The 7,958-nt window shown below is 48.1% G+C and overlaps 1 long non-coding RNA gene across 1 annotated transcript; it reads right to left on the reverse strand.

Moving 5' to 3' along the window:
* Window positions 1–4,322: 4,322 nt before the first annotated feature.
* On the reverse strand, window positions 4,323–7,873 carry LOC142069349 (uncharacterized). Its single transcript, XR_012665139.1, has 3 exons — window positions 7,619–7,873; window positions 4,754–7,379; window positions 4,323–4,421 (listed from the first exon to the last, which is right to left on the reverse strand). It is a non-coding gene; the product is annotated as an uncharacterized LOC142069349 (long non-coding RNA).
* Window positions 7,874–7,958: the final 85 nt, after the last annotated feature.

Here is a 7,958-nt window from a genome sequence, read left to right on the forward strand (position 1 = left end):
TGGTCCAGTGTAACACACTCTTGACAGAAAGTCAACCACATGTCACAATTTGTTACCCCTGGAGCAGAGTATGAGAAAGGTGAGAGGTGGCAAATATGCCCATCCATTACAATTTGCTACCTCTGCCCTTTCTTGCCCTCTGCTCCAGGGGTAGCTAGTGGTGACAGACTGGATTGTTCCTGTCACAATTTACTAGAATTTTGTAATCTCTATTTTAAATGTGGACACAAATAAAAAGAGATATTTTTCAAAATTTGGAAACTTTATTATTGTAGTATAATATATTGTAAAATTAGCTTACTTTACATTTCAAGTTTTTTTTCAAAAACAAGCATCTAAACATATTTTTAGATACAGAGTTAAGATTTTTTTCTTGACTGAAATGTACATTACAATTAAACTTCTCTATTACTCATTTATATTCCAGCTGTGCAATTCCAAGAAAACCAAAATATTTCTCCTAAAACCCAGTCATCCAAATTAGTCACCTCATGCTTAGAAAAGACTTCTTGATGCTTCTCTAGCAAAACACTTAACTTAGCCACCCATGCAGGAATCAGCCCTTGGGGCTCCACTTGAACTGGAACTGGAAGTTTTCCACCACGTCTTTCTTGAAAAGAGGTAATTTCTCCCTTCTCTTTACCCACAGCTCATCTCCATTCTCTTCCAATTTCCAAAAGCCTCATCTCACTGAGGGCTGTAAAATCAATGTCCAATTGATGTAATTCTCTATCAATTATGTCTGTTTTCTGAAGTTCATAGTCTTTAAGTTCAAGTCCAGTTAACATAATGCAAATGTTTCCACAAGTTGAGAGCCTGGAAAGAAGAAGGTAGAAGGATGCTTTTTTAACCCATCTTTTCTAGAAACTTCCCCAGATTGGAGCAAGCAGGCCACCCCTAACTAGGGCTGCTTAGACATCCAAGTTCCTGCCAAGTACCTGAGTCCCTCCCCACCAGAACGAGCAATGATCCCATGTTCTAGGTGTTCCTAACCTCTGACTGCCAGAAGCTGGGAGTGGGTGACAAGGGATCATTCGATGACTGCCTGTGCTGTTCATTCCCTCTGGGGCACCTGGCACTGGCCACTGTCGGCAGACAGGACACTGGGCTAGATGGGCCATTGGTCTGACCCAGTAAGGCCATTCTTATGTTCAGTAAAAATTACAGTATATTTTTGCCTTTATTATGAGATAGTATACTTCCCTTAGTGAATACTTTGGAACCAAGTTCTACATACCAGCCATGCCATGTGACCTCTGCACAATGTTGACAAAGGTAAATGATGAAGTGCTAAAACTAATAAGAATAATCAATAAATATTTTAAAAAGTAAACAAGGAGCAAGACGATTTTTAAAATGGATTGCAAGAAAGGGAGTGCAATTCAGGGAATCACAGCAGCAGCAAAGACAAATTTGTGAACTACTAGGAGACTTTATGCAGGTGTATCAACTGATAAGGGAATCTTTAAAATACTCAAAATGTGTGCCACACAGGTTTTCTTGGGAAGGGGGCGTAAAATATTTCACTGAATCAGATCTCCTTTAGCGCCTCAGGACATTATATCAGAAAGGGAAGAGCTGCTATGTCTAGGCACTAGGATGCCTTTAAGGACCCAACCCTGGGAAGCAGGTGCTGAGACGTACTGTCTTGTGAGAGGGGAAATAAAAAAGCCCCTCTGCCCTCCACCCTATATCTGTAAACATGGAAGGTGGCTCATCCCACCAGGGTAACTCTGTGCCTCCTTGTGCCAGGGCTTTGCCCTCTGCCACCACCTGGTAGTGCCTAGGATTGCCAACTTTCTAATTGCACAATCCAAACACCCCTGCCCTGCCCCACCCCTTCCCCGAATCCCCGCCTCTGCCCCATCCCTTCTCCAAGGCCCTGCCCCTGCTCACTCCATGCTCCCTCCCTCCATCACTTGCTCTCCCCTCCCCGCACTCACTTTCACCTGTCTGGGGCAGGGGGTCAGAGTGCAGGAGGGGGATGAGGACTCCAGCTGGGGGTGCGGGCTCTGGGATGGGACCGGGGATGAGGGTTTTGGGGTGCAGGAGAGGTCTCCGGGCTGTGGCAGGGGGTCAGGGTGCGGGAGGGGGATGAGGACTCCAGCTGGGGGTGCGGGCTCTGGGGTGGGGCAGGGATAAAGGTTTGGGGGTGCAGAAGGAGAATCTGGGCTGGGGCTGAGGGGTTTGGAGTGCGGGAGGGGGCATGGGGTGCAGGGTCCCAGCAGCTCTTACCACAGCTCCCAGGAAGCAGCTGCCCAGTCCCTGCAGCCCCTAGATGCATGGGCAGCCAGGGAGGCTCTGAGCGCTGCCCCCACACCCAAAAGCGCCACCCCCGCAGCTCCCATTGGTTGCAGTTCCCGGCCAATGTAAGCTGTGGAGGTAGGGGCTGCAGGGACCTGGTGGTCGCTTTCAGGAGCTGTATGGAACTAGGGCAGGCAGGGAGCCTGCCTTAGCCCCGGGCCCCCGCTGCGCCACTGACCGGACTTTTAACGGCCCAGTCGACAATGCCAACTAGAGCTGCCAGGGTCCCTTTTTGACCGGGTGTTCCAGTTGAAAACCAGATGCCTGGCAACCCTAGCAGTGCCTCACCCCGGGCCTTAACCCCAGCTCCTACCCCACTCCCTGATTTTTCCCCTCGCCTCTCTCCTGCCCCTGCCTCCAGCTGTTTGAGCCCCCTGCACAGTCCGTTTCTGCCTCCTGCACAGACTTTGCCCATCCCCCTGCTCCAATTTGCCCCTCTTTGCCCCCTTTTAACCCCTGTAAACAGCAGGCAGCAGATTTTACTTACAAGAGAAGGCAGAACAAGGGCAATGGCTTCAAAATATGTTACTGAGCATGCTTAGTCCATATGTGCTTGCTCAGTGCAAGCCAAGCAGCAAATTATGTCTGGTAGCAGTTTTTGACATTACAGCTGTCTCCTGTGCCTACTGAGCTATGGCTCTCAGCAGGGCAGAAATCGGTGGTGCTGTCCCTGGGGCTGGAATTGTGCTCTGAGAAACAGTGGCCTTAGGGGTGTGCAGTTGTTCCAATCAGGGCCTTAATGTGTAAAGGAGAAAAAAGAAAAGTGGGGAATGAGAGAGGCGAGGTGAAGAGAGGAAATGGGTAAAAGAGGGGAAATGAGAGGAATGAGCAGCGAGGGGAGAAAGCAGAAGAGTACAGAAGGGAGAAATTATGTCCTACATCCAGCCTGAAATGACTCCCATTGTTCAATTTCATCCCATTGAAGGGAGGAGGAAGAGAGGAGGGAATGAAAGAAGAAATTATGGAACAGAAAAGGGAGAGGGGAGTATGGAGAAAAGAATGAGTAAACTGAGGGAAGAGGAGAGAAGAGACATGAAAAGTAAAAGAATAGAATAGAGAAAGGAAGGACGAAAGAACTCAGTGAGGGTGAAGAGAGATGAGAAGGAGAGAGGAACAGAAAAACAGAGGAAGATGCAGAAGAGATAAGGAGGGATAGAGGAGAGGTGCTGAAAAACAGGAGAAAGGAGACAAGTGAGGAGGATAGAGAGGGAAATGAGCAGAGTAGAGATGAAGCTGTTAGAGCAGGAAGGAGTGTTTCTGATACAAGATGCAAAGGTGTGTGTGCGTGTGGGGGAAGGGAAGTCCTTTCCCTTTGCTGGGAGGTTTATACTAAGAACTTTCGGCAGTTGAGTCACTGTGTGATCTTGCTTAGCACAGTAATATGTGCCTGAGTCTTGCACCTGGGCTGTCTCTGCAAACAGAGACAGGACATTGTTTTTTGTCCCACTGCTCTGGAAGTGACCTTCAAATGGCTTCTCAACATTTGCACTGGAACCTTCTGTAGAAAACATCACCAGCTGCAGCCTTGCGTCCTTCCCCACAGCCTGCTTGTACCAGTACATGGTCGTGATTTGGGTTGTTGATAGAGAGCAGTTCAGTGTGAGTGGCTGTCCCTGACTGACCACTGTGTCTGGGGGTTGACGGATGGCCCATCCTGTGAGGAAATGGAAATTAAATTAGATGAGGGTTTAATGTGATTTCTGGCTAGAGATCAGGAAACATTTCCAAAGGTGAGGGGTCTACCACGGGGTGGAAGATTCATTACCGCCTTCATTTTATAACCTCACTGCAGACATCCTTAGAAAACATAACATTGGAAACCACACCACAGGAGCTGGGGACTGTGTGCAATGGGAAAAATGCCCAATAAAAGTTGTCCCATCTCTACTGTCTCTGATAAGCAAACAGATCTGTACACGTGTTTATGAGCTGTTGGTTAATTTAATGGATTTCAGTGGTGTTCACTTACCCCAAGGGGACAGGACAACCATGAAGAGCAAACAGGGAACCATTGGGTACCTGCACGTCTGGCTGCGGATCTGTCTGAGACAGCTGCATAGACACACACAGCCTCAGCCTGAATCAGAACTTCCAACCTCTGGCAGAGCTAGCAGAGACTGCGAGACAGGAAGTGACGAGAGAGAGAGTGAGTTTTGTTCAGGGAGGGGGTGGGGAGGCAGAGTGAGAATAGTCAGTGAGACAGCAGCTGAATCACTGTAATACATGTTAGCAGGAGATACGACCCATACACAGCTGTGTGTATGATCCTAATTGCTACTGTGGGGGTATTTGTGTGGAGGAGTAGGGGTGTTTGTTTTCAGTTCAGTAACAGAACTGGGAGCTGGAGGAAAGAGCCACCATGAGAGCCAAGCAGTTTTTTCTCTCCTCCTCACTCTTCTCTCGAGACTCCCATTAAACACGCAAGCTACAGAGAGATCACACAGCATACCTTCGAGTTTGTTGTATGGGCTCATCACATTTTTCATGCCCCTGAGATCTGCCCATTCATATCACACAAGATCTGAACAGTCAGCAGCTAGGAATCGCTTCATTCTCTACCAGAGCTGGACTGGAATCTGCTGTGTTATTCTTCACATGCACACAAGAAGAACTGGTGTTAAACAAATAAATGCCTTCATTAATGACTTTACATTCACCTGACAGCACCGTGCCTGCTCTCAGCAACTTTCTGATCACAGCAGCCTTCCAGTTCCAAGTTATCTCGACATTTCTCTGTGACGGTGAGACTTTGAACTCTCCAACAACACCCTACGCTCTGTCACAACTATAGCTGCTGCTCCACACACCTGTGGCCTAGCGTCTTGAGGTCTAATATTGTCTGCAACTATTCACTGCATTTGCAACACCGTGTGCACCAATGGGAATGTTGCCGGCACCCAGAGCTGGAGGCAAGCAACAGTAGGGGTTCGTTGCCCAGTGTGCGTCACCCAATAAACACAATGGGGTGGAGAAACAGAAAAGTTTATTTGGAGCTCCAAAGAAGGTACAGGGAGAATAGAATCTCAAATCCTGCACATTGAGCAGGCAGGGTCACATACCTTTATACTTCTTATCTCTATTGCATTACACATCAGCCAAGTAAAACTGCTTTGCCTTATATGGGTACAACAATACTTTTTCCGGCAACCTTTAATGAGCATTTTAGCAATTCAAAACAACAGCACAGCCTGCTTAGCCTTGCGATTAATGAGGCAAATAAGCGGTTATGGCCTTGTAGCTGATTCCTGCCATTATCCTAACATGGCGCCAGCAAAACTTACACAAAACAGCTCTATCAGCAGCTGCAGCATTACTTTGGGAGTACAAGGGCTTTCTCAGGCCAGCCACGACTGAATTCTGTGAAGGGGGGTTGAGCAAAAAGACTTCCTCGACACTCGTGGCCTTCCATCCCCTCAACTTACCTAGTGGCCATGCCCTGGGACCCGAACAGGAAGACACCGTTACTGAGCTCACAAGGACGGACTGCTATAGCATAAATAACACTATAGGCAGTTCTCTCATATGCGGTACACAGCAGTGGTGTTTGTGCGCACTCATCCCCAAGTCAGCTGACCATTTCTTTTCTTAAACTTATGATTCAGCTCAATTGTTAAGGGATCTTAACTCCACTGGATTTCAGGATGGCACTGCCTTTAGCCAGCCATCCTCCACGCTCACTGTGTCTGTCTATGAGCTGGTGACTTTGACACTGACAGTCTGATGTGTCAGGGTCCCCTGAAGCTCTTGATGAAAATACCCTTGTAGGCTCAGTTTCAATACTCGCTCTCCCTTATATGGAACTTCCTCTCCACTGACACCACTCTCATTTGCTGCTGGTCACATTGCAGATTTGTTAGATGGACAGAGGCCTCATTAGGGCATAGAAGAAGGGTGCCACCAAATCTGTTCCTCTCCCTCCACAGTGATGCCAAGCAGGAGGAAAAGGCACCCACCAGGGACTGGGATGGGGAGCTGCTCTCTCTCCATGTAGATACCTATCCCTCTCTTTCTCTCCATTTCCTTTTGCTGCACCTCTCTGGAGCTCTTATTCACTGCTCTCCTCGGCTGCAGGCCCTGCAACATAGGGCTATGTGATGTAAGTGCAATTGGGAATCACAAGGATGAAGGGCTTTGTTGTGTTCCTCTTGATTGTGTAGTTATCTGGGGTCATATGTGATGTGTTGTCTGCACCTCTTAGGGAATGAAGAGGACTTCCAGCATCCCCTCCAGTGCCTGTCTCTTCTAATATATGAAGTCATACATACTGTCCACCGGACGAGAGGGGACACCCAGAAACCCATGGAGTTGCGAAGGCAGCTCCACAGACTGCAGCCACCCCCCTGCAACACACTAGACCACTTGTCTCAGCCACTGTAGCCAGGACAGGAGGTCAGGGAGGGCCAGAACGGGATAGCATTGCAGGGGAGTGCGAATGGGCTTAATGACTGGATTGGGGAAAAGAAAGAAAGAAAGAAAGAAAGAAAGAAAGAAAGAAAGAAAGAAAGAAAGAAAGAAAGAAAGAATAGTAGAGAGGACAGGGACTAAGATAAAATCATTTGGAAAGAAAAAGGAGGGCAGGAGAGAAAGAGTCATATCCTGAGATGTATGGCATGGCAGTTCTTGGGGATCTTTACAGCCCATCTGGAGACACCGTATTTATCCTAGACAATTTGACTAGGAACCATGGCCCTGCAATAACCTTCTGATTCATAGGTGTGTGCACTCCCTCTGTTTCCTCCCATCTCTCTGGGTTTTTGCTGGCTGTCTCAGGGCTCTGTGTCACTGTGCAGTGCTGCACGCACAGTAATACACAGCCGAGTCTGACAGTGAAAGGCTTCTCCATGTTAGGTCCCATTTTGTGTTGCTCCTCAGGGCTGCCATGGGCTCAGCTGTGAAGTTGGTGCCAGGTCCACTTCCTAGAGAGTTGAAGAGTCCCTCCAGCTCCCTGCCTTCCCGTCGCCTATACCAGTACATCCAGTTGCAGCTGGTTTGTTTCAATGTACACTGCAGGGTTTTCGGATTCTCCTGAGCCCCTGTGAGAAAGGGCTGCTGCTCCACATAGGCTGACCCCATACCTGGAAAAGAAACATTAAAAAAACTTGACAGAAATATGAGGGACGCGTGAATGCAGAAAATGGGGAGGTGGAGGAGGGAGAGAAAAAAAGTTTGAAAGAGAGAAACACAGAGAGAAAAATGAGAAGGAGAAAAAGACAGAAAATGGAAAAGACCTTGCCTGTGCAAACAAACAGGGATCTTTGTGCAATATTCTTGGCTGAGATTTGCCTTCCCTGTGGACTGAATTGACTGGACTTACATTAGGAGTCTCCCATCTGGGATTCACTCTCGGTTCTGACAGTCTCAGGTGGGTGTATTTTAACTCATAAATCTCTGGTCCTTGGTGATTCTCTCCATTCCTCCCAGCATCTCAAAGCAGATGAGAGACGTGATCTCCAAATATCCCCTCATACCTGTCTCAGTGACGAGAATGTGTCCCTCAACTTGGGACCAACTTGGGACTCTGGGCCTGCCTGCCCCACCCCATTCCTTTGGTCACTCAGACTGTACCTGGGACCCAGAGGAGCAGTGCTGAGAGCACGAGATATTGCCACATGCTGGTAACTTTCCTCTGCTTTGTCTCCACCACACTCTGGGTT

This window comes from Caretta caretta, chromosome 1 (assembly GCF_965140235.1).
Source record: "Caretta caretta isolate rCarCar2 chromosome 1, rCarCar1.hap1, whole genome shotgun sequence".
NCBI classification, from domain to species: domain Eukaryota; kingdom Metazoa; phylum Chordata; order Testudines; family Cheloniidae; genus Caretta; species Caretta caretta.